The 27,198-nt window shown below is 46.9% G+C and overlaps 1 protein-coding gene across 1 annotated transcript in view; it reads right to left on the reverse strand.

Annotated features, from left to right (window-relative positions):
* Positions 1-27,198, reverse strand: part of TBC1D1 (TBC1 domain family member 1) — a 216,450-nt gene that overhangs the window by 43,537 nt on the left and 145,715 nt on the right. The gene's annotated exons all lie outside the window — the stretch shown is intronic.

The following is a 27,198-nucleotide window of genomic DNA, read 5'->3' on the forward strand; positions in this document are numbered from 1 at the left end:
TTGGGAGAAGTACACAAGTGCTGAGAAATACAAAGAAAGTATTCTAGAAGTTCAGCAAAGAAAACGAATTTCTCCTGTGTACCAGGTCAAGGGCATAGGCCCTGGAGCCAGATACCTGCGATCAAATCCCTGCTCCACCACTCATCTAGCTACTTAGCCTCAAACAGGTGGTTTGAACACCTTATACCTGTATCCTCACCTGCAAAATCTGCATTCCAGTGCCTCTCAGAGGATTAGTGTGAGCATTAATTAGGCAAACGTGGAAAAAAAGATAAGCCTGGCACATAGCAAGCATTTGATAAAATGTCAGCTATCATTCTTCTTATTAGCATCAGGTTTTAGGAACTGATAGTTGTTCTTTAAGGACAAGTAAAATTCAGACAGGTGGAAATGATGGGCGCCATGCCTGGTAAAGGGAGCAGCATCACGGGGTATGCAGGGGAATATCAGTTATCATGCACGGACCCATTCTGCTCATGACCAGATGGCGCACGCGCAAACAGAAGAGAAGAATATGGTCAGGCCCAGACTACAGACAGCAATGACTGCCTGGTTCCTTTAGGTATTAATTAGTGGGAATCATGGAAGATTTGGGGTTTTTACAGTTTTCAAAAGAAAATGTATTTCATTTATGCATTCTTTAGCGTTGGAAAGATATCCCGGTCAGCAGGGAATGGAGAGCTTGGTGGATGCGACAAGTGAAGGGTTATTATGAAACAATGTGAAAAAGTGCTAGGGTTGGGGGATAAGCTCTCAAGACAGAAGAGCGAGCCTAACTCTGCCTGAGACGGGGTGCAGCGGGGTGGGGATGGGGGTGGTGAGGGGATGTAATGGGGAGGCAAGCACACAAGTTTTTTTTAAGAAAACAGACAAGAAATGCAGAAACTAAAAACAGCAGCAAGAGCCCTGCAGATCTTTATCCCTATGCCCTCCCAAATTAGCCATCTGGGGTGAGTTTCCAAGGCTCTATTAAGATGCGTTTTGTACTCAGCCTGGCGAGGAGCTGTGACAACAGCTCACAGCTCGAGGGGAAGCAGGAAGGCGCAGGGCGGGGACTGGGCGTGGGGGGAAACCCAGGGAGGAGAGCCAGACAGAGGCACGGAGAAGATGACTGAAGGGAAGGCGTACAGCGGCGCTCCTGGGGAGCCGGGGGTGGGGGGGTGGGGGTTGGGGGGGGGCGGGCAGCCGACAGCGCCCCCCGCTTCCTCCCTCCCTCCCTCCGGGGCTGAGCTGGGAGTACAGGCAAGAAGCACCCCCACGGGGGGAGGTAGTGCCTGGGAAAGTCAAGGCCTACATAAGCCTGAAAAGAACCAAGAAAAGGCTGTAGACACATGAAGTTTTATTTAGTGCACTGGATAAAATTATCCTTTGAGAGGGACTTCCCTGGTGGTCCAGTGGGTAAGACTCCACCCTCCCAAAGTAGGGGGCCTGGGTTTGATCCCTGGTTGGGGGAACCAGATCCCACATGCATGCTGCAACCAAGAGTCCGCATGCTGCAACTAAAGATCCCACGTGCCACAATGAAGACCCCTGGCAGCCAAAATAAATTAAAAGAAAAAAAATTATCCTTTGAAATGAATGGCATTTGTTTTTGTATCTGCAAAGGGGATCATATTGTACTTTTTGGGAGGGCCGAAGGTCAGGGCTCTCGTTTCTTGATTAAAGACAATAAAACTATAAAGAGGAACAAACATTCAGCCTCAGTTGGCATACGAAATGCTGATCTTCGTCATAGTTTCATCTCTTCTATTACCACTTATAGAACCTTGAATTTCAAATTGTGGTTCCTGCAGTTTTATGAGACACGTTGAGGTGGAAAAGAGCCACCACCACCAAAGGCCCTTGGGTCAGGGCCACCAGGACAGGTGAGGGGGTGAGTCCAGGACCCAGGGGACCCCCCTGCTCACTCTCCTTCCTTCCCCTGGCCCGTGAGGGAAATCGTCAGCACCCACAGGAACACGGACATGTAGGGCTGAAAGGGGCACTAGGAGATGACTCAGCTCAACCCCCCTTCCCTTCCCAACGGGGAAAGTGAGGCTCAAATAGCTCACCCCGACCGCTTACTCTGTGCCAGGCAGCGTGCTTCACAAGTAGCCACACATCTCACCCTCACCACCGCCCAGTAAGTGAGGACTGTTGTGACAGCCTCGGTGACCAAGGCCTGAGATGTGGAGCTGGTTTGCCGGTGGAGCCGGACTGGCTCATCCCAGTGCCTCGGGGCGACGGGAATGAACACAGAAGAGGGGAAGAAGGCCCTCATTCCACCTGTGCTGCCACTTAGCAACCCGGAACGCGGCATGGCCCTGCCCGCTCCGTGCCTCGGCCTCCTCATCCAGAGGCCACAGTCGATGACAGCATCCACCTCCCACAGCGCTGATGCAGGGATTAAATGAGAACCCTTGAGAGCGCTGACAGCAGCACTCGACCAGGGGTACTCGACCAGGGGTATGTGCTGAACTGCTCTTATCCTCATTATTCTATTTCAGTCTAAACCTGGCAAAATCTTTGTGCTGTTTAGACTTCACAGTCAGACTGGGGCTGGGGATAAAAAAGAAAACTGGTTTACTGAAGGACACTGGGGAAGACAGACACGTACTCTCTATGAAGAAAATAACAGTGTTGTCCTGGTCACCACCTTAGTGTGTCCAGGACCTGTGGTCACAAGAGGCAGCAAGCACTGGAGAGACCCAGCCACTCTTACAGCGGCTGGGCTGCCCTTCTGGCCTTTCTTTGTGTGGCTGACTTCCTCCTCCAGAGCTCAGCTCCAAGGTTACGTCTGGGAAGTCTCGTCCTGTCACTCCCTGCCAGGCCCTTTATGCTCCCTCAGCACCGTGCAAACCTCAGCCGAGCCTCTAAGAGTCTGAGAACGGCATCCCTGGGGCTGACAATCGATGCCCTGAGCACAGACGATAACGCCAGAGCAACTCAGAGAAGCAGGAGGTCAGGGCAGCCCTGGAGCATCTTAGGAAAGGTGAAGCAGAAGGGAGAGAAGACGAGGGGGACAGTCTAGGCGAAGTGAACAAGGAAAAACAGGCACCGAAGGAGGAAGAAACAAGTGACGCCCCCACGTGGCACACAATTCCAGGCCCAAGTGACCGGGGCTCAGCTCTTTTCGACAGTTTTCTTCTCAAGTTCATGAAAAGCTATTTTAAAACTTTACATACGTCTATCTATATGGAGATATGTGGATATCTGACATTTAGGTAGATACACAACGTTTTACATATAAAGCTTTATAGGACACACTGCACGTTAAGGTGTTGATCACCTCTCGGACCAAACAATCATTTAGTTCATCCCGAGAACAATGATGAAATGAAACCAACTTCTGTCCCCCAAGGGGACAGCTGAGTAGGCCACCATGACAGGGGCGACAGTGTGACAAGTGGCAGGACAGGAGCCCACAAGGGTGGCCAAAGTAAGTGCAGAGGGCCATGATGGAAGACCCACCTGTAGGAGAGGTGACCCTAGTCTGCCCCTTCCATGGGGAGTGGGCAAGGGGCAGCGGTGGAGGGACCGGTCACGTCGTAAGTCCTGCAGCTCGCCCAGGAAGGCCACCCGCTGTGAAGGGAGGGAATTAAAACAGTCCATCGTGGTGAGTTCCTGGGGGGTTTCGAGCAGTTCCACACGACCCTGGGAAAGTGCGGGTGGGGTGAGGTGGGGGGAGAGCACGCAGAGAGTGAGAAACAAGTCTGGTCAGACAGTGAAGGCCTCCTGTGCGAGTGAAGCAAGACTGCCATCCTACAGAAGCTCTAGAGAAGAGGTGAAAAAATGACCAGTCAGTAAGTTCTGTTTCCAAGAGCCCGAGAGCGTTAACCACGTGGCGATCTGCCCCAGCTGCTACCTCAAGCCCTTCGATCTCATCCACATAGATTCTTTTTAAAGGGGTCAGACCACCCAACATGCATCACTTACACGATTGACTCTCCATGACGACAACTGCTGGCCAAGCCCACCCTGCCTGGACCTCGCTGTGGGTGTCGAGGGTGAGATGTCTTCCTGACCCCACTGCCCACACCAACACATGGGATCACCATCACCAGAACCCAGGCCACGGGTTCAGTCCACGGGAGTTGTTCTCAAAGTGAGGTATGCAGACCAGTAACATCCGTATCACCTGGTCACTTGTCAGAATTGCAAATTCTTGGCCTCGCCTTAGACCTACTAGATCACAAACTCTGGGGCGGGACCCGGTATCCTGGGTTTTCGACGATTGGAACACTTACTTTAGTATAAGTAAGTTATACTATTTAGGTTTACCTTAATTGGTGGTTTCACATTATATAACACTTGGGAACAGGGATCCTTTTTAAATAAATTATTTCAAATTAATTCAGCAATGACTCCATCCATTATAGATGATCTGACCATTAAATTAAAATTTTAAATGTAACATACCTTGCTTTTCAAACACTAGCCAAATCTTGCTTTTCTCTTTGTCGAAGGCAACTGTTTAAACTAAAATTAATACCATTTCTTAAGAAATGCATTCAGAAAATGGTCCCTCCCTGCTGACCCAGACAGACTACCCACACTGTTACAGTGATAATAAATTTCCTTCCAGAAAACTTCCAGATATGAACATAAATAGTCAGAAACATAGACCCAGGAGTCACTCAACACAAACAGAAAAATACACTACTAAAAGCTAAGATCACGATTTCTCAGCTCGTGTTCTCTAACCATCTGCAGAAAAGCAACTCATCTGTTTACCGCATGGCTTCCAGGACCTCCTGGCCTCCCAGCAGGACAGGCCCAGGCACCCCACCTGCGCGCAAAGTTTGCGCGGTCTCAGGGGCTTTTCTGTGCATCAGTTCTACTGGGCAGGTGAAAAGAAGCCTACAGAGGAAACCATCGTTCACACCCTCAAATCCCCCTGGACCACAGCACAGGGTGTTAGGCGGGTCACAGTGCGGCCTGGTGAGAGTGACGTGGCTGCACTACGGAGCGCTGGCTTCCAAACTGTATCCCAGGATGCTCTGTTAGCAAAGGCCACACGGCGGGCCAGGAGAGAGGCGGGGGGCACGGTCAGGTGCTTGGGGAAGGCCCGCTCTCCGGTCTGCTGCACCCTCACATGGCAGAGAAAGAACTCTGGTCTCTTCCTTCTTCTTCTTCTTCTTTTTTTTGGTCTCCTTATCAGGAAGGAAGACACTAATCCCATCAATGGAAGCTCTACACTCATGGCCTCATCTAAACTTAGTTACCCCGCCAAGGGGGTCCCACCTCCAAATACCAACACACAGGGTATTAGGGCTTCAACATATGGATTTAGGGGAGACGTAAACACTCAGTCCACAGCAGGAGCAAATGTGGTTCTAAATTACTTCTCCACTCCATTTCAGCATAGCAGGTCTGAGTTAATGTTTTACAGGGCCTCTGTAAAGTTTCCTTAAAAAAGAGGTCAGTAGCTAAAAAAAAAGTGAAAAGGTTTGAGAGCACAAGGCTTTATTATGACCTAAAGGAATAGGCTGGTTTGACTCTTGGTGGATTGGCAAAATGCAGATTTTTTTTTTTTTAAGGGGGAGGGGAGACCCGGAGACCAGAACAAGGGATCTGCTTGAACTTGCCACCTTTGTCGTGAACGTGGCTACTGGTCTGCGCTGCCATGTGGCTTCTATTATAAGCCGGGTCCTGGACTGGACTTAGAAGTGGACTGTCACCTAGGCTACCTTTTATCCTGCTTCCTCACCTTGCCTACTTCCTTGTCAATGCAGGACCTGATCTACCCTGCTGCACGAAGCAGATCTGGAATGCTTCTTCCAACCAACAAGCTGCAGGGCACCACCTGGGCACACACTCAACAAACACGTGCTTCCAAGCCCTCAGACGATCTCGGAGTGTATGCCAGGGCCTGCCTTATGAGCCCACCTTCCAATTAAAATCGCTTGAACAACCCATAAGACGATGCAGAAAAAAAGAACAACAACTCCGTAGACTCAAGACATGAGACAAACACAGGTCTTCAATATAAGATCGGAGAAAATACATTCAAGGCAAGAAAGCATTAAGGTTTTGTGAAAGAATCAAGAGTCAAGACATAGTTTCTGTCACACATTTATAATATAGATGGATAGATTTTGTGTATTTAATTTGTACTTAATACTTATAAAGCTCGGGGTGGAAAAGGATCACTTTATCCTGACAAAGTTATGACCCCCAAATCATTAAGGCTTATGCCACAAAACAGCACTGCATCAACACAAGACAATAAGAGAAATCCTCCGGGGAGTTTAAAAGGCTCTTCCCCTTGGCAGCCCCAGCTTTCCAATTCAAACCTGAACTTGGCTATAGTCATACTCAGCAGTTCCCATCCTTTTTTCTCCCTCGGTATGTATCTGTCTCCCTGACTACACTTCATGCTCCTGTATCTAGCATTAAATCCACTTTCATATCAATTCCTTGTACGGCACTCTGTGTACGACTCGGCACTCAGAACCTCTGCATGCTAATTAAATGACACACGCTAAATCTCCTTCATCCTGTCACTGGCAGGGGATGGATCCTGTATGTAAATTTTGGACTTTCGCTGAAAACAACATTCTTGTCCTTGACGACAGGATGCCAAAGACTGAGGTACAGAGAGAGCCGTTCTGCGAGGCACAAGCAGCAGCCGCTGCAGCCACGGGGGCCTGAGAGCCGACCCAGGGGCAGTGGAGGAGCCAGCCGTGGAAGGAGAAAGGCGGCCGAGAGCGGCCTCCACGGCGTCCAGTCTCAGAGGGACCGGTAAGATGGTAAGGTGCTGATTTTCAAGAAGGGAAGCCCTATTTTTTACCCTCCAGCTCAGGTGAGGGTTTTCAGGTATGGTGACTGGTTTTTTTTCTTTCCCCATGAAAAGAGTAATATTTTAACTGATTTGCAGAGAAATCAGAGACACTAAAAATGTGAAAACAAAGAAAGAAAAAGTTACCTATAACCCCAGCTCCCAAAGATAAGTGCTCACAGGGGTCTTTGCTTGGATTTTCACTGAAGATGTAAATGTGGATTCTGGACTGTTGTCAGCACCGCACTGTCGCCGCCACCTGGGTCCACAACCACCCTTTGCAACCGTCACAATGGGGCCAGGGTCTAAAGCCCTGAGGCACGCCCAGTAGGAGCAAGATGGCGGGATCCTGACCCCAGGCCCATGTGAAGGGGTCAGGCAGGGCGGGCACACTGAGGACTCATCTCCACAGAGGAGCATCTGAAGCCACTCAGCTAGAAATAATCAAAAATGAGAAGGTCACATCACAGTCCCGTAATCCCCAGAGAAGAGCTGGCAAAAACATTCGGTGGGAATTGCTGGGAAAGCGGAAGAAAGTGGGAATGGGAAGCAGAGGTCTCTAAAAGGGGCCTGGGGAGAGAGGAATGTGTGACTAAGGAAAAAGGTCAGAAGGAGAGTGGGAAGAAAGGTCCCAAAGGCAGGACAGGTGGTCCATGAAGGGACACAACAGTCCTGCAGTGAACTCTGACTTAGACGGGATGAACTGCTAAAAGCCCCATTACTAAGTCTGCTAACCTCCCTCCTGCCTCTCATGCATCTGTGACTAAAAAAAAACTAACCCCACCCATCCCATTACACAGTGCTTATCTGGATATGATCTAAGGTCGGAATCCATGAAAGGAAGCTCACTGACTTAAAAGTTAGGAAATACTTTTGTGCTTTACTGGGGAGAGGGGATGGGGAAGTCCACACTACGAAATAAGAGGTTTAAAATAGTGAACCCAATTCTTCCCCCAACTCAACACAATGCTCATTGGGTTACATGTGGAAATGTGACCTTTCTACCTGGAAAACCCCAGCCTCACTGCCTGGATAAGGGCCCATATCCTGAAAGAAATCAACCTGGGAAGTAGCATTCTCCTTGGGTGTCCACATACCTTGGGCAGTTGGGAAACTTGGGTTTCAGCATTAGTAAAGTATCGAGCTTTGATGTCTTCAACTAGAAAATGGAAGCAAGGGCTTCCCTGGTGGCGCAGTGGTTAGGAATCTGCCTGCCAATGCAGGGGACACAGGTTCGAGCCCTGGTCCAGGAAGATCCCACATGCCGCGGAGCAACTAAGCCCGTGAGCCACAACTACTGAGCCTGTGCTCTAGAGCCCGCGAGCCACAACTACTGAAGCCCATGCGCCTAGAGCCTGTGCTCCACAACAAGAGAAGCCACCACAATGAGAAGCCCGCACACCACAACGAAGAGTAGCCCCCGCTCACCACAGCTAGAGAAAGCCCACGCGCAGCAAGAAAGACCCAATGCAGCCAAAAATAAAAAATAAAATAAATAAATTTATTTTTAAAAAAAATAAAAAGAAAATGGAAGCAAACTACATGATCACTGAGAAGGCTTCTTCTGTCCCTTAAAGGTCAGTACACTGATACTCATTCAAAACTTCAACAGATTTCAATCTACTTAATCTACGCGTTTATAAATAATAAAGTGGACATGGTCAAGTTCAAACGGTCTTTGAAAGCTGATTTTGTAGTAAGCAAATTTCTTAAATATTATTTCTTAAAAATTATTTCTTAAATATTACCATAATTCATTTTGCCCAAAAAACTCATTAAAGAGGGCAACAATCTGAAATTCTCTAACTGACCATAACTGAACATGACAAATCCCAGCACACTGAGTGTGCTTCAGTTAGTAAGAAATGAGAAGTGTTACCTGGGCACAGGACAAAACAAAGAGGGGGGAAAATGACTGATTGAATAAACAAAGTAATTCGGTAAAGAGTTACATATCTGCCACTCCAAAGGGCAGACACTTTTTTAAACATCCTGGCACAGCACCGATAAACCAAGCACAGCCACACTCTGCTTAAAAGTGGCGCCTTAAACTCCAAGGAAGGTTTCAGCACAGGGGGAAATCTACCCTCTGGAGCCTGGCAATTGTGGGCCTAGTTGGCCAGGCCGCACCTCACTGCACTTGCCAACCTCCAGGACCACTTGAAAGCTGCATGTTATCTAACCTTTTGCTGGGACGATTTTAAAGAGTGAAACATCTACGACTAATTTCTTCACAAGGACTCCCCGTCTTTTTGTCTCTCCCGTCAAGAGAGTTTGAAAAGAAACCAGACCCCTGCATCTGTCAGCACTCTTGGCCTGCAGTTTTTCCACCTCTGAATTCAGAGCACAGGGCCACTCAGTGAGGCGGGGCCTGTCCCCACAGGCGTGCACCTGGGGTGGAGCAGGGACATCAAACCGCTGCTGCCTAAGGACTCACGATTCCTCTGGCTGTGACTTCAGGCAATGACGTGCACTTTGCCGAAAAGCTGAAGCCAGCATGCAAACCACCAGCACACCGCCCAGGATGCCCAGAGACGTTCTTTTTGGCAACATGAGTGTCCTCCACACGCCACCGAGCCTCTGACTGTCCAAGCACATCCTTTCGCTTGTCCTAAAAGTCTGGTATGATCAAAGGGAAGGCGGTGGGGCGTGGAATTAAAGAGCGGCTGCCATTTGTGGAGGGGACTGAGAAGGCAGCTGTTTTTATGTCCTTCAAAACTCTGTTTGGAACAGACTGCCTTCCCTCTAGCTCCCATTTCTTGGGTCCTTCCTCAGTGGTTGCCCAACATCCCTAACTCTATGAGGTGGGTGCCACTACTACACCCAAGAGACCGCTGAGGATTCTGTGGCAACCGCCTCTAGTCAAACAGCTCATAAATGGAGGAGCCAGGGCTAGAGCCCAGAACAGTCTGATTTTCAAATCCATACTTTTCAACTCAACAACAACAAAAACCAAATAACTCAATTTAAAAATGGGCAAAGGGCTTGAATAGACATTTCTCCAAAGGTGATATAAAAATGACCAACAAGCATATGAAAAGATGTTCAACATCGCTCATCATCAGAGAAATGCACATCAAAACCACCATGAGATATCACTTCGCACTCATTAGGAAGTCCACTTCAAAAAAGAAACAGAAAATACAAGTGTTGGTGAGGATGTAGAGAAATTAGCAACTCTTGAACACTGGCTAGTGGGAATGGAAAATGGTGCACCTGCTATGGACAACAGTATGGCAGTTCCCCCAAAAAATTAAAAAGAGAACTACTCTATGATCCAGCAATTCTATTTCTAGGTACATATCCAAAAGAATTGAAAGCAGGCTCTTGGAAGGATACCCGCACACCCATGTTCAATGCATCATTATTCACAACAGGCAAGAGACATAAACAACCTAAACAGCCACTGACAGATAAACAAAATGTACTCTATACATACAGTGGAATATTAAAAGGGAAAGAGTCCTACCATACACTTTAACATTGATGAGCCTTGGGGACACTACGCTAAGTGAAATAGGCCAGTCACAGAAGGACAAATACTGTATGATTTCACTTCTATGAGGGAACTGAAGTAGTCAAACTCTTAGAAACAGAAAGTAGAATGACGGCTGGCAGGCGTGGGGGGAGGAGGAATGGAGGGCTACTGTTTCATGGGTAAAGAATTTCAGTTTTGCAAGATTAAAAAGTCCTGCAGACCCATCACACAACAATGTGAATATACTTAACACTACTGAACTAAAACACTTTAAAATGGTTATGATAAATTTTATGTTATGTGTTTTTTACCACAATTAAAAACCTACAACCATTTTTCAAAAATCCACACTCTTAAGCAGGATGCTACGGTGACTACCCAGTCATCTCTCTCTGAAGTTATACACAACCCTTTCTCCCTCAAGCGGCCAGGAGCCATTTGCAGGCATATTCACTACAATGGGAGTCAATCCGCTAGCACTGAGTTTCACTTTATTCTGCCTCGTGACACAACAAGAAAACAAAGGACCACAGGGCCCTTTTTTAAAACTCTGGCAACTCAGAAAGGGCAGGTGTGCAAGGAAGGAGTCTTGATATAAATGAAGACCTGAGATTCCAGGATATCCTCCCAAAGGTCACTCCAATTCAAAACATGAAATCACATTCCCAAGTCCTGTCTCTCCACCCGGCAGACATGTGAGGGTTTCCCAGGGCATGCACTTTTGCCTCATTTAGGCCCAAGCTCACATTCATTATGCAATACTGCCTCTCATGGAAGGAGACAGTTAAAGCTCACCTCTCTGACAAAGGAAGGAAGGAGGTGAGGTAGTAGGCCCAAGGTCCTAGAGGTGGGAAGCAACACAGCAGCCCGCAGCCCAGACCCAACCCCCTCCAGGGCTGTAACCAGGTTGCTCTGAGGTCGGCCAACTCCAGGGTGCTGACCCTGCACATGATCTCTAAATACAATGCAGAGGAAGGCTCCTGTGGGTATTATGGTCTTTGAGCCTCAATCTTCTCATCTGTAAAATAAGGTATTGGATTAAGAACCCCTTTTCTTTCTAACATGAAAAGCTCCAAATAATTTAAGCTACCAACAATATCAAGGAGACTTTATTGAGCTCCACAGACTCAGGGTATCATAATTGGAATATGAAGTATTTAAGTGAACAAAAGAGCCCTTTTACCCACCATCCAAGAGTCTGTAGTCTCAGCTAAAAACCAGTGCAGACACACATGCCAAAGACAGTGGGGACAGAACTATACCGTTCCAGAAAGAATGAAGTAGCAAGAGGATGATAATGAAACCATTTCTGACCCACAGCTGGTAGCAAAGTTATAGATCACAACCAAAGGAGCTGTGAGAGGTTGAGGGTGGGACAGCCAGGGACTGTGGCAGTGGACTGGAGTTGATATTAATATGGGTGACCAAGAAGGCAAAAGCCAAAAGCCTCCACTGAGAAGTTTCTAGTGGGGAGATGACCCGGGTCACTATGCCACCACAAAATAGACACCATGATACGTTTGCTTTTTTCGTATCATTGAGACATTACTTCTTCAGAAAAAACCAAAACATTATATTATCAGGAACCTTAAAATGACTTCAACCACAGAGTTTAAACTTTAACAAGCTGTTATTTTAGAAATAGAACATACTGATTTGGACTAACCTATTGATTACAATTTCAGAAAAAGTTTTTAGTTGTACGGAAAGAGCAATCAGAGATGATGGAACACGGCACTTTTTTTTTTTTTTTAAGATTTATTTATGAGGCTTCCTTGGCGGTGCACCAAGGAAGGGGACACGGGTTCGAGCCCTGGTCCGGGAAGATTCCACATGCCGCAGAGCAACTAAGCCCGTGCGCCACAACTACTGAGCCTGCACTCTAGAGGCTGCGAGCCACAACTACTGAGCCCATGTGGCACAACTACTGATACCCACGTGCCGCAACTACTGAAGCCCACGTGCCTAGAGCCTGTGACCCGCAACAAGAGAAGCCACCACAATGAGAAGTCCGCGCACCGCAAAGAATAGCTTATCCCCCCGCTTGCCGCATCTAGAGAAAGCTGCACACAGCAATGGAGACCCGACACAGCCAAAAATAAAAAATTTATTTTTTAAAAGAAGATTTTTATTTATTTATTTTATTTCACTTTTGGCTGCGCCGGGTCTTCATTGCGGCACGTGGGATCTTCATTGAGGCACGCGGGGTCTTTTGCTGTGGTGCACGGGCTCTTCGGTGTGGTGCGCGGGCTTCTCTCTAGTTGTAGCATGCAGGTTCCAGAGCACATGGGCTCTGTAGTTTGCAGCACGTGGGCTCTAGTTGAGGCGCGTGAGCTCAGTAGTTGAGGCGCGTAAGCTCATAGTTGCGGCACGCAGGCTTAGTTGCCCCACGGCACGTGGGATCTTAGTTCCCTGACCAGGGATCGAACCTGCATCCCCTGCATTGGAAGGCAGATTCTTTACCACTGGACCACCAGGGAAGTCCCCAACATGGTATCTTTTAAGCTACCAGAAATAGAGAAAAGGGTTCCATGGGCTTTTCTATTTCCTCATTTAACTTTTTAAACAATCTTTTTATTATATCAATTCCCAAACTATTCTCCGAAACTATCAACATCCTGAAATCTTATTTCTGCTGGAACCAGAGAAATTTGGACTCTCAATAAGCATTAGGCAACAAAGTGCTTTGGGACCTCTGAGGCTCCTTCCCGGGGCGGGTAAGCAGGTGGTAAGTGGCCCTTGGGAGCAAAGGTTTTTGAGACAGGCAACAGCAGTAGCAGGGAGGCCAAGCAGAAGAACGCTTCAAACGAAGACCGTGTATCTCTAACCTTTAGGCTTGATTTCTGCAAACTAAGGCTGTCATTTTCGCAGCTCAAATTACTGGTCATGCCAAGTTTAATAATTCAACAGAAGAAGTAGGAATCACCAAGTGATCACCTGTAGTTTAAGCCCACAAAAGAGAAGTGATTTTACAACTGGGTTCATTTCCAATAAATCTGAATACCTGGTAGCATCATGATTTGTGACAGAAATGTGCTTCCATTTTAACCTCCATAAGCCTAAACATGTACTGAACGTTTCTTAATGAAAAATAGTTTTTCCTACTATCAAAATGTAACTACACTGTAAAACTGAAAAAGAGAAACAGGAAAATACCACCTCTGACTACAACTTATCAAAACTTCTGTAGAATATCAATATGTTTTCCCTGTATTTCTTCTAGGTATATGTTATTTTTTACACAGTACAGTCTGAGTAGTTAACAATAGAATACCCATGTTTGGTTAATATTCCAAAATCATATACCCCCGCCCCCAACAGAAACCAAGCACCATCTATAAACCAAGCCCTGTGCCAGGTCGCAGAACCGTAACGAGACAGCGTCCCTGACTCACGGAGCTGGAAATGGGTGTCGGAAATGGGCTCCCAGCGCGTGCAGCGGTCGGGCAAGAGCGAAGCAGACACAGGCATGTGAGAGGGCCCCAAGGCCAGCTCACACCCACACACGGCTGTGCCCTAGGTCCACGGGAAGCCCAGAGTGGCCGGCCTTTCCTCCTCCAGGGATCTTGACCACCTCTGGCTGCTGAGCTGCGTGACATCTACTTGCTCTAAGAATTCCAAATTCTTGTTACTGGGTAAATATATCAATCGAGCTTCATTCCCAGCAGAGGAATCTTTAACAGGTCACTCAGCTTCTATCCAAGTACTCCTGGTAATAAGAAGTTTACATACATACTTGCCCACACACATTTTCACCTACTTTTGGATAACCACCAACTGTTAAAAAGCTTGTGAGCCCCGGTTACTTTCACTCTCCTGGTTCTGCCTTTGGTTCGTCAGCAATATACGTAAAGAGAACACACTGACTTGTGGTGGCCGGAGGCTATGCCCTTTCTTCCCAGCACTGGCCCTGCTCCTCTCCTCCTCACAGCCCAGATAATACCTTGGGTGGGTCCCCACTGCCATGCTGGTACCATGCTTCTCCCATCCCTCCCTGGATGAGCTACCATGACTTGGGCCAATCAGCTCCCCAAAACCCGGCAGTCAGGTACAGGTAATTGGATGCCTCTGGAGCTAAAAGATCATACGGCCCCGGGGGGCTGGCAGACCGCGTACAATGATGAGCAAGCTGGGAAGGCTGGTGTGCAGGAGGAAGAGGAGACCGGGAAAAAAGAAAAAGAAAAAAGAAAAACTACAGGATACAAAAGCGAGGGAGCCAGAGAGACTTCCTGGGTTTCTGACAACGTCCCAGTTCCTGACTCTTGGTCTTATCTTGAATTTTATGAGCCTCTTCTGATTAAGCCTGCTTAAGTCATATTCTGATTCCTGCAACTAATCATTGACTGACTGAGGCAGGCTTACGCTCATCTGTCTGCTGAGCATCCTCTGAGCACTGCCTATATGCGGAGGGCATCTGAGGACAGCCAAGGGCAAGAAACAACTTCCTCTCTCAAGAAGCTGGAAACTGGCTGAATAAGCAAGAACAGAACTTAATTAGGGAAAACAAACAGGTTGGTGACACTCGATCAGGTCTGGTTTAATGGAAAGAGAACCACAATTCTAGTTCATTCTACCACTGACTACCTGTTTGACCTTAAGCGGGTCCCTTTCTCTCTCTCTGAGCTTCAGTTTCTTCATCTGTAAAATAAGGAATGTGGAACAGATAACTTTCGAAGCTCCCAGTTACTATTAGGATTCCTTGAAAGCAGTGGACTCACCTTGTACATATCCAGTAGCGATCATTTTAGAAGCCGGGTGGGTCACAGGATACCTTGCCTCTGCCCAAAGTCCACCACTTCGGTTAGGAGGGAACACAGCACAAGCGCCACCTGCAATGTGCTGTGCTTGTGACCCTGAGTCGAGTCAGGACAAAGGGGGACCTCAGAGAGCTCACCACCCAGAGCAGCATGTCCAGGAGAACACGAATGAGGGGAATGGCCCAGAGCTGTGCTCTCCAACCCGTAGCCAACCAGCCACACATGGCTCTCAAGCACCCGAAATGAGTCCAGCGCGTGGAACTGAATTTTCACATTTGAGTTTAAATAGCTCTAGGTAGCTAGTGGCTACCATGTTAGACGGTACAGATCTGAAGGTCAGGACAAAGAACCGCAAGACAGAGCAGCAGCGGTCCAACAGGGACAAACGAAAACCCTAAGGAACATCGGGGATGGAGAGGCTGACCATGCCCGAGAGAAAGGAGGAAGAAATGACAGGGAAGTGGGCTGAAAGATAAGTCATCTGTCAGTGCTAGAGTGTGCTGGGCTGGGTGTAGAGGGGAGGAGCTTTCTGGGCACAGGGAAGCAGCACAGGGGCGGAGAGACACTCTGCCTGGGCAGGGCTGCAGCCCCTGGGCCCCGCCCCACGTCCACTCTCCCCTTCATCCCCACGGCTGGGCGCCCCTCATACAAGGTGGCCGTGTGCTCAGCCAAGAAACAGTGTCGCCCAGCCTCCCTACAGCCATGAGTGACCAGGTGACAGAGTTCCGGATGATGAGACACAAGTAACGCTCGTCTAGGGACTTCTTGCAACAGTTCGCTCTCTTGGTGTAGAGGGGTCACCCACCCACACCCACCCCCCACTCCTTGTTGCTTCCTCCATCATTCTGCTCAGAGCTATAGGGGAAACTGAAGGTGTGGCAGCCATGTTGTGACCAGGAAGCATCCAAGAGGATGAAACAGAAAAGGAAAAAGGACCCCAGCTCACTGGGGACATCACGGGGCCAGTGAATGACCTTGCCTTATCATCATCCAGACTTCTTGTTATGTGAGAAAGACTAATCCCTCTCCGGTTACACCAGTGTGGCAGGATTTCCAGTACACTCAGTCAGACGCAATCTCTAGATGATGTCAAAAATCTGGTACCTGGAAGTGAGGGGATGAAAAAGGTGGAAGGGGCCGCACAGAGGAAATTAGGCAAATGAATGGAAACCCGGTGACTTTGCCATGTGCTGGTAGAACATCTGGTCTAACGGTACGTAGCCTGCTGTACGCTGGGACATATACCAGGTGTGACTGAGACAGGAGTGTTAAGGACAATGGAAGAAAACTTCCAGGATGTGGTGCACAGATTTCTCTCAGGCAGAATGATGAACTCAAACCACACTAGCCATTTAGCAGGGATAGAAGAAATATCCCTTTGTTAAGGCAGGTATCCCCGCCTATGGCCTCTAATCTAAGCCCCACAATCTAATGAGCCTTGTAGGGCAGAAAAAGCCCACTGTTTCTATATCCCACCCCCAACACAAGGCTTGGCAGGAGACAAGGCTGGTGCTAACAGGAAAAAAGAAAAACCTCGCCTTGGCAACTGGGGAAGATGCTGCCGCAAAAGACAATTCCAAAAACCAAACCGCAGAGGTAAGGCTGTAACCTCTCATTGCCAGAGCTGTCCTTAATCAAAGGCTCTCAAGCGGGGCTGCCCTGGTGGTGCAGTGATTGAGAATCCGCCTGCCAATGCAGGGGACACGGGTTTGATCCCTGGTCCGGGAAGGTCCCACATGCTGCGGAGCAACAAAGCCCGTGCGCCACAACTACTGAGCCTGTGCTCTAGAGCCCGTGAGACACAACTACTGAGCCTGCATGCCACAACTACTGAGCCCACGTGCCACAATTACTGAAGCCCACGTGCCTAGAGCCCGTGCTCCGCAACAAGAGAAGCCACTGCGATGAGAAGCCCGTGCACCGCAACGAAGAGTAGCCCCGCTCACCACAACCAGAGAAAGCCCTCTCACAGCAACAAAGACCCAACACAGCCAAAAATAAATAAATAAAATTAATTAATTTATTAAAAAAAAAAGTCCTCATGCTAACACACCTGGAGAGGGAGAGGAAATGAAGCACGATACTCAGACTTACTGTGGAAAACCCATTACTCTCTCCGGTATAAAATGCATACTTGGGACTACAAGTTATTTTTAGAATTCTGTAAGACCATAATCACATTATTCCTACTTTGGTAAATGATGTTTAAAATCTTGTTAGTACTCATTCTGCAAATATTTTCATTTATATGAAAGTGATAAAACACATTTACTCGGAAAAACATCCATTCAGAAAGCAGTTTAATGTGTCCCTTTGCTTTATCTACGGATTTTACAAAACCACGAGGGCGCTGAGTGTGCCAGCAGCTGTAATTCTGGGGCCGCCTGCTCACATCCGATGCAATGCCCGGCCCTGCCCCTCCAGGAGGCACAGTACATTTTTCATTTAAGTGAATGAATTTAACAGAAACCATTCAACTAGGAAGATTCTAATTCTGTTTTTTAAAAAATGAGAATTACCAGTAAATAATGCCCCAAACACGTGCTACATTAGCAGGCGTTAACATTTAATTCTAGAACACTTCCAACGTAAGAATTGTTTTTTTCACTCTAACGCAGCTTATCACCACACAAACGCTAACTTAAGTGAGTAAACCAGTCGAAACTCCTGATAATTTATTCCTAAAACTGTCAACAGCTCATTACTGTGATTAAGATGCTGGATCTAGAGCAGAACTGACCTGACTGGAAAAGTAACTGTGTGAACTAAGTGCTGTGGGATAACTGTGAATAACTATGGGCACGTTACTCAATATTTCTAGCCTCCTCTCCAAAATGATGGGCACAGTACCAACTGCACGGAGCTGATGTGAGGATTATCAGCCAACTGTGAAAGCGCAAACACTAAATGCTCAATACATAAGGATAATGACAATGGCTATTACGAATGTTCAGTTAGTTTTACTGCAAAGAAGATAGAATTTGTTGGCTGTTTCATAATCTGCCATAAAATACATTTCTAATTTTCAATCTTTTTTTTACTAACAACCACTCAGGGCTTTTTTGGCTGGAGTTTAAATCAGAATAGGACGTACCCTTCCTTGCCCATCAGCTCAAGAAATTCAGAGGACCTCAAAGTGTGGTCCCCAAATCTGCAGTGTCAGCATCACCCGGGAACTTGTAAGCACTGCACATTCTCAGGCTCCACCAAGAATTCAGAATCGGAAACTTTAGGGATGAGGAACAGCAATCTGTGTTTCCACAAGTTCTCCAGGGGGTTCTGGGCACACAGTTCTGAGAACAGCTGAAAGAAATGTAGCCCTGGGCCAGTGTCACCAACCTGCGGCCCTGGGACTATCTCCCCTGCCTCCCAGAATGGGAGAGCTGTGGAAGTCCTGACGGAGGTTCCCCAGCCCTCGCCTTCCCAGGAGCTTCTGGGGGAAACACCAAAATCCCCCGCACCCGCCCTCTCAGCCTAGAGGGGAAGAAAGGCAAACGCGGCCAGCAGCAGGGAGGCTCACCCACCCCCACTGGCCTAACCGTCCCCATGGGCAGAATCACGGGTGGCAACTCAAAGCCCCCCAGAGAACGAGGTTCCACACTCACCCTTAAAACCCTTTCTTAGCACACGACCACACAAAACCGTGTAAATGAAAGTTCGCAGCAGCACTGTTCAGAAACGGCCAAGAGGTGGAAACAACCCAAATGTCCATCGACTGGTAAATGACTATATTTGAGGTCTATCCATACAATGGAGTATTGATTGACCGTAAAAAGGAATGAAGCACTGATACGCGCTACAACACGATGAACCTTGAAAACATTAGGCTAAGCGAAAGCAGCCCCACTCATGGAACCACATATCGCATGATTGCGTTTATATAAAATGTCCAGAATAGGCAAATCTATAGAGACAGAAAGATGATTAGTGGTTGTCTAGGGTTTGGGGGGAGGGGGGTTGGTTTTGGGAAGTGACAGCTATGGGTTTCTTTCTGGGGGACAAAAATATTTTAAAATTAGATTGTGGTTATGGTTCCATAACCGTGTAAATACAGAAAAATACACTGTATACTTTAAACGGGTGAATTGTATAATACGTGAACTTTAGCTCAATAAAGCTGTTTTTTAAAACAAAACACGAGCCTTCCTGCCAAGGACGCCTCCTTTGAGTTAATCTACACTCCCCTGGCAGTGCTGTCCAGGCTGTAGGGTACCATCATTCTCAGGGCCATGTAAGTGAAGGGTCCATACTTGCAGGGCCCTAAAAGTTGAGTGCCTCCTTAAATTTTGCACTCAGGGTGCCTGCTTGCCTCACCCTAGTTCTGCCCCGATTTTGAGACTGCTTCAAGTTCAGATATGTCTACAGACTCTATCCCCCTGAGAACAGTTTCAAACTACCTACCATTCATTTCCTTGCTTTACAAACTTCAGTGGCTTGCCCCAGTCTCTACAGATTACAGTTCAAGGGTGACAAATCTAGATCTTCGACTTTGGACTCTAATCTCGCAGGTGCACAGGCTCTGGAGTTAGATGAGCCCTAAGGAGGAATTCCCTGCCAGCCAGGGTGCCGTAAGCAGGATTCACACCCAGGCCTTTGGGCTCCAGAACCTCCAGTGCCCAAGCTCTCGGCCCTCAGCCCCCGCAGCCTTCCTACCAACAGCAGAGGTTAAAATTTCGTCTCTGTATCACCATCAACCCTTGACCCCAGCCTCTGCACAAAGCGTAAGGGACTGACTGTTTAAATGCCAATGGTTAATTAGGAAAGGCTCCATCGACGCTAACTTACAACTGTTACCAGGCACACAAAGAGCAAACTGAGGTAGAGTCTTGCCATTCACTGTGGCTTCCCCATCTGTAATCACGCGCCAAGAAGCACAATAAAGGAGAAAAAGCTAGTAGCTTCAAACTGCTGAAATCCATGAACCATCAATCCCTGGCCCACAATACTTTATCTTGAACCTGGTCTTTCTTGGCCACAGAAAATCAAAGTTATATGGAAAGTAAGTTAAGAACAATCTTAAAAAGTCATGTATCTGGCAATCAGAGACCATTTTTTTCTTCCTTATTTTGCCCACTCCCTAAAACCTTGTAGAAAAAGAAAAACATCCTGATTTCAGAAGGTAGCTCTCCCCATTCAATTAAGTTGCAAATGAGCGAGGAAGGTACATACTATAACCAAAAGAAGGCCAAAAGCAAAAACAATGGAAAAAAAGAAAGCACACTTTTCTGGGATTGGAAAAAGAAAGGAGGGTGATCAAGACACAGGGAGCAACACTGCCACCAAGTGGTGACAGTGCCTCAAGTCACCCTCTGACATCTAACCTAAACCAGCGGTTTCACTCAGGGTCCCAATCAGAATGCTTTGGGTGGGTTTAAAAAGAAAGACGAGTTCAAGCGCAGGCCCATCCCCACCCTCCTGACACAGTGACAGCAGAGGGGCAGGTGCAGCCCGCCCATGTTATAAGTCTCCCCACGTGACTGATACACAGTGAACGCTGAGAACCAGGGATCAAAACAAAGGGTCATACAGATGTCACTGTGATGCTTACAGGCTCCAGTGAAGTCCTACTTGCAGCTATTCTGCTTAGACCATCCGTTACAATTTCCCAATGGTTTATAAATTTTTGAAAATTTGGCCATGAACAATACAAATAAATCATAGTCACACAGCAGTTTCTACGTTTTTCACAATAATATAAAATAGTCATCATAAAGATTCAGGTCATACTTCCTTGGTTTTGCCATTACTATTTACATCTAATATCTAATCCAATCGACTTAACTGTATCATAAATTAGGCATATTGACACAGCTATACTCAACACAAAAACCCTTTGAACCTTAGTTTCAGTGGACTATTTACTTATACAATGGGTTTCAAATCAATAAATCTTATCTATATTAGATGGGTTTTCCTTTTTTAAACAAGACACGTAAAGCCTGAATGCTTCTATTGTTGGCGAAATCGGTAAACGCACAACGTAATCTGAAATGCTTAAATGAAAGGCATTAGACCAAGACTAAAATTGTTCCTTGGCACAGAGGTAAGTAAAAGAATTTTCCCCCATTCCACAGTTGGGAGTTACCTAAAAAAATTATTTCTTAACAACAAGGAATTATTTTTTGCATGAAACACTACGAAGAAAAACTGTGGAGTATTTCTACTACCAAACATCTAAGTCAGAAGTTGATTTTCAGCATTTTTTGCAGGCCTGACAATTAGGGTCTGAGCCCACAGCTAAGAAAACAAACACCTGCACACTCTCTGTGCCCCTCTGCCACCCAGGAGACAAAGCTTCCCTAAAAAATAAAGCGGCAGGAACGAGGCAGAGGCCAGATGTTTGGTTTCACTTGGCACATTGTCAGATTCTTCTTTATCCCTATTGCCATGTATTTTGTATCACTGCATTTTCCCCACCAGACCAACTCTTTGCTTCTCCGGGCAGCACAAATCCTCTCAAAAAATGTCACTGACGACCCAGATTTATTTGAGGTCTGACACACACGGGTGACGCCTTAGGTTATCTACAACAGCAGAGAGACACACAGGAGTCCTAAACCTAGGACTAGATGGTCTGGGCTGGACGGACCATGGTCATTCATTCTAAGCCCTTGCCACTCACAGTGGACCAGTATCACCAGCATCACTGGGGAGCTTGTCAGAAACGGAGACCATCTGGACCCGCCCAGACCCACAGCACCAGACTCTGCCTCTACCGAGATTGCCAGAGGACTCTGAGCACACAGCAGTTTGCGAAGCGCTGCTCTAGATCAGGACCCGGAGAAGCCCACTTAATCTACTGGTGTGCTCACTCTCCATCTGAGGGATGAGCGTGCCTCTACTGCTTCTACCTTCAGAGCAGGCCTGTGGTGGGGATCAACAGTGGGAAAGCTTGAAAGTGACAAAGGGCGGTTTTCAGGAACAATAACGTCTGCCCACAGCCCGCTCTACAAATGCAGTCTCAAACACACCCGACCTTCAGGGCTCTGCCCTGTGACAGATTTAACTGGACCCCCATAACACCACCCTCTGTCGAGTTTATAGTTTACCAAGTACGTACCTTTCACACAGTCAGTCTCTCACAAACCTTTCACCCAAAGAACCGGTAACACAAAGGAGAGAGAATGCCTTTCCCTGGGGTTTCTGGGGCACCAGTTATAAATGGCCACAAACTTAAAGCATCACTGAAGACGCTGCTTTAAATTTAAACCACCATGCAACTCATAGTATTCTACTTTACGATCTACTTATGTTTGTTTTATCACAAAAATAAACTTGCCTTGCCAAGTCTCCAAGCACAAACTGGCGGTTGCCCTATTGATCACAGAGTTGCCCAGTGATGCGGTGATGCTGTACACCTGACCTACCAGCTGAGAAGCAGACACCCGCCTTTCTCCAAGGGTCACAATGGAAACCACCCTGCTAGACTCTGGTAAACTAACGTCAAGTGGGAATCCCTAGAAGAGGCCAACTGGTCTCTGTTGAGTTAAAACAAACAAACAAACAAAACAGCCTGGGATTTGGGAATGCTTGCACTTGTTCTACTAAACATTTGTAAGTAAATTTCTAAATGGAAATTAACTGCCTACCAGTCAGGTCTCCAAAACATGAAATTCAGATTCTTACAGCTCAATTATTTCACAGGAATTGCGCACAGAGAAAGCCACACACCCCTGAGGAAGGGACAAGCTGACTTTGAGACAGTATCTGTACAGTCTAATCTCTCCATTTCTGTCCACACTGACTGGCTTTGGACTTTCCTCTCTTTCACACTATACTTAATTAGAGTCACACTCACTAACACGTTTCTCTCTAGAATTTAGCCCATCTATGAAAACCAGAACCCCAAAATTACAGAAAATTCTATTTCTCCTTCCCTTGTACCCTTACAGCTCTTGTAAACACCATGGTTTTTAAATTTCTAGTTTCCTTTATTAGTTTTTTCCAAAGAGGATGAAATGGATGGGACAGTACAAATATCCCTGTCTCACTTTTTTACCTTGAAGAAAGGTTAGACCTGTTTCACTGAAGTTTGCAGTGCCAGAATACAAATGCAAAAGAGCCACAAAGAGCCACTCTGAGTACCTGGAACATTTTAAAAGTTCCTTAAACTTTTAAAGGAACTGCTAAAGTGTTCCTTACAAGTAGACTTACAAGTCCCTGATGCCACCGGCTGCAGACACCTGGGCCGCCCATGGGTCCCACCCGAGGCAGAGCCGCAAAGAGGCCTAGAGGCGCCTCTAGCAGCACGCTCTCTGCCTGGGACAGCCTGGCTGACGCAGGGACCTCTGGGACCCTCAGCTGCCTGAGGATCTGGAGGTCTCACAGCTGGAGGGGAACGTGCAGAAAGCATGTTGGTCCAAGTGGTCCCAGACCACTGTGGAAGGTGCTGCTCTCTGCGCCCTAAGGATGGGAAGCAAACAGCGGCAGAGAATGAAGATGTCTGATTTGGGAGGAGAAAATGTAGACAGATGTTAAGAAATCAACCTCCCTCCCCGGCACACTCCAGTCCCAGTGCTAACATGCAGGGAGGGATACGATTAACTGAAGGCAAGTCCACATGTTAAAATGCTCTGAGACGTGTTGCTGCCTGGCTGGCAAGGGGACACAGGAATAGACTGAGAACGAACGCCCGACACAGGGAGGCTCCCGAGGAGGGAGCAGGCCCGCAGGGCCTACGTGCAGTTCACCAGGAACTGCAGGGCGCAGACCCACGACCTCTGGTCCTGCCGCCCAGCTCTGTGGTTTGGGGAAAGTGACTTCAGCCACTCCAAGCCTCTGCTCCCTCATCTGTGAAACTGGCGTAATAAAAATGTCGACCTTCTTAAGGTTGACTGGGGATTAAAGGAAATAACTCATGTAAAGCTCTTGGCAAAAAAAGGGGCATGATTAAGTTATTATTATTATACCAATTCAGAGTTGTAAATGCTTTTATTTTCTCTTACCTCTCTCTTTCATACGCAGAGTACCTACCACATAATTTAAAAATTCAGGCAGCATTTCTTAAGTAAGAGCAGAAAGGACATAAGCAGGAAGAAGAGGAGGGAGGAGGGAGTTGAGAAATCACTAAGGACCAAATATTAAGCTTGTAAGAATCTGAGCAATTTACTTGCCTTCCCTTAAAAGTCATATAGCCTGTGGACTGGGAAACCTGGAGATAGAGATAATGAATAAGTAAATAACTAGAGTATGTTTCAAGGAGATAAATGCTATGGGAAAAATCAGGATAAGATTAGGAATGTCTGATGGGGTGGGGTGCCACTTGAAATAGAGCGGCCAGTGCAGCTTCAGTGAAAAGGTGATTTTCAGCAATAATCTGAAGCAGGTGAGGGACTTAGTCATGGTTATATCAGTGGAAGAGCATTCCAGGCATGGCCATGGCTCACACTGGCCGCCAGAGAATCAAAACCCCGGCCGATCAGCACAGCAGCTCCTCCGGGGCTCCAGCGGCAGGACGGCGCGGGCCAGCGGCTCCACGGCAACCCCCTGCAGAGGGGCCGAGGCCAGAGAAGCTTCCGGCGGGAGCACCAGGACTTCCACACAGGGAAGGTGACTTGATACCAGAAACGTGTGCACCACTGATTAGTCTTTCTAATCTTGTGAATTCTTCAATTCTTAAAAAAAAATGCCAATAAAAACATCACGCTCCCCTATCTCAATCAGTGTGGCAAGAGGCATAATTAATCCTATATCATAGGTGAGAAATTAGACAGCTGGTTCCAGATCACGGCTCCTGAGGGGAAAAGCTGGGATTTGGATGCAGGCACTCCGCTCCTGCTTTCAGAGGAGGTTCCCTGAATGAGCTCTAAATTCTTTCCCTAAGTTCATCTTCATAACCACCTCAGACCACGATGAAGAGGTCAGCTCTCTGCTTTCCTACAAACAAGCAGGTGATCCTGGGGGGCCTGTCAGGCAGACACTGGGGCATTACTTTTAGTACCATTTCCGGCAGGGGAGATGGACCCACCAAGTCCTGGGTTCCCAGTTCCCTGGAGACCATGCCGCCCGGCCCACAGGGTACTGGACGGACCTGCTCAGCGCTCTGACCTCTGGGGCAATAACAACTTATCCCATCTCATTCCCTGCAAACTTCTGCCCAGCTGGGTCCGAGGGCCCAGGATTCACCAAAGAACCCTGTCCACGGCAAACATTATCAATAACAATGCAACATGGAGTTAAATATCCATTTCTTACAATATTCCCAGACTAAACCAATTAAAAAGAGAAGTTTTCTGCTTAACTTTTAAAAAGAGAATTCAGACACAAACTATGGCGTTCTTCCCCATTCCCTTCCTACCTGCTGGGGTGACACAAGATCACATTGTCTCACGCCGCCCACAGTGCCATCTCCTTGCCTATTTTATCCTGGGGTTCTCCAGAGAATCAAGCGTTTGCCAGCACCGACTAATCTTCTGACTCAGGCCCCCCAGACGCCGACCAGGAGATACCAGTGCGGGTCCCGTCTAGAAACTCACTGTACTTCCAGGAAGTATGGGAAAAGAGTGGCACCAGGGTGGGGCCTGTAGACACCAGCCATTTCCTCAGAGGCCAGAGCTCCAACCGGGAGCTGTGCATTTTACGAGCCTGCTCTTTTCTACAGCCACTACTGCAGCAACCCCTTTGGCTTAGAATTTTACAAGTTTAAAAAGGAGGGAACTAGGACACACCATCTGGCTGTTGGACATTAGTAGGATATCTACAACATGAAAATGAAATCTTTAAAACAAAAGCGTCTAAAATGATACAAACTGAAATAACTCAATTTACTAAAAAAAATTTTTTAATCACACTGAATGAATAAAGCCAGCACTCCTTTACATTGCTCCTGCTAGGGGACATTGGTATAGGAAGCTAAACACACCACTGCTGCAAACTCAATAACAGTAACAAAAATGTTACCACTTGACACGTGATATGTCTTTAGGTTTTCAAAGCACTTTCACATTTATCATTTAATGTAATTCCATGAGATGTGAAGAGCCAATACTACTGTAACCGTTTTATAACCAAAGGAACTAAGTACAAATGAAGTTCTATGATTTGTATTACAAAGCGAGCTGAGTCCAAACCAGACTCTTGTTTAATTTGGCAGAGGACTCATTATCCGAATCAAATATTAAGAACTCTGGGGGAGAGAGGCGGGGAGGGAGAGAGAAGAAACAACAATGGGGGGAGGGGAGCAGGAAGGGAGGGTTCCTCCAACAGCACCTCCTCCCCCAAGACAGCTGCAGGGAACCTAGTCTGAACACTCTTGGGTTAGCCTTGGCTGCTTCCTAAGAGACATGAAGTGTGTCGAGGGACAAGAGTGAGTCTCCACTACATGCAGTCTTGCAATCTGAGGAATTCAAGTAATCTTTGGAGGTCTGTTTTGAGTGCTTTTATAAAGAAAAAATGTTTTCTGATTAAGGAACACTAAGGAAAATAAATATCTACTGTTGAAAGTTTAGATCACTGGGCAGAGAAAAATCTTAATTTTACTCAGATGAACTGCATTTAAACTCCTCTTTTACATTATAACTCAACATACAAAGGCCTAAAGATAAACTTTAGCACGTCCTATACAGGCATACCTTGTTTTATTGGGCTTATTAGCTCTACTGTACTTCACAGACACTGCATCTTTTAGAAACTGAATGTCTGTGGCAACCCTGAATTGTCAGATGATAGTTAGAATTTTTTAGCAATCAAGATTTTTTTAGGTAAGGTATGTATGTCTTTTAGACATTAATGCTATTGCACACTTAAAAGACTACATTATAGTGTCTATACTATAGGGTAAACATAACTTTTATGTGTGCACTGGGAAATGACAAAATTTGTGTGATTCGCCTTATTGCAATATTCTTCTTATTGTGCTGGTCTTGAACCCTAACCCATAATATCTCTGAGGTCTGCTTGTATTTCTTTAGAGGACACAAGAAGGATGACAGAGAGTCCTCCTGTGACACCAGATTGAGTGACAGCAAATGACAAGGCACAGATCATCACAGGTGTGACCAGTGGGATAGAGGTACCTCTAAAACCACACCATGCTGAGGTAGGGTGGAAACCTACATTTCAGTTGCAGATAGGGAAAACGGATCCGCTGGAAACAGTGATAGGCACTGCCATTTGAGCTTCTCAACCAGGGAACTTTAAAATCAGGGGATGATTTTGACTTGAGATCTCACTTCACCTCTTCTTCCACCAAATGTGCTTTTGCT

Source organism: Phocoena phocoena, chromosome 5, assembly GCF_963924675.1.
Source record: "Phocoena phocoena chromosome 5, mPhoPho1.1, whole genome shotgun sequence".
In the NCBI taxonomy this organism is placed as follows: Eukaryota; Metazoa; Chordata; class Mammalia; order Artiodactyla; family Phocoenidae; genus Phocoena; species Phocoena phocoena.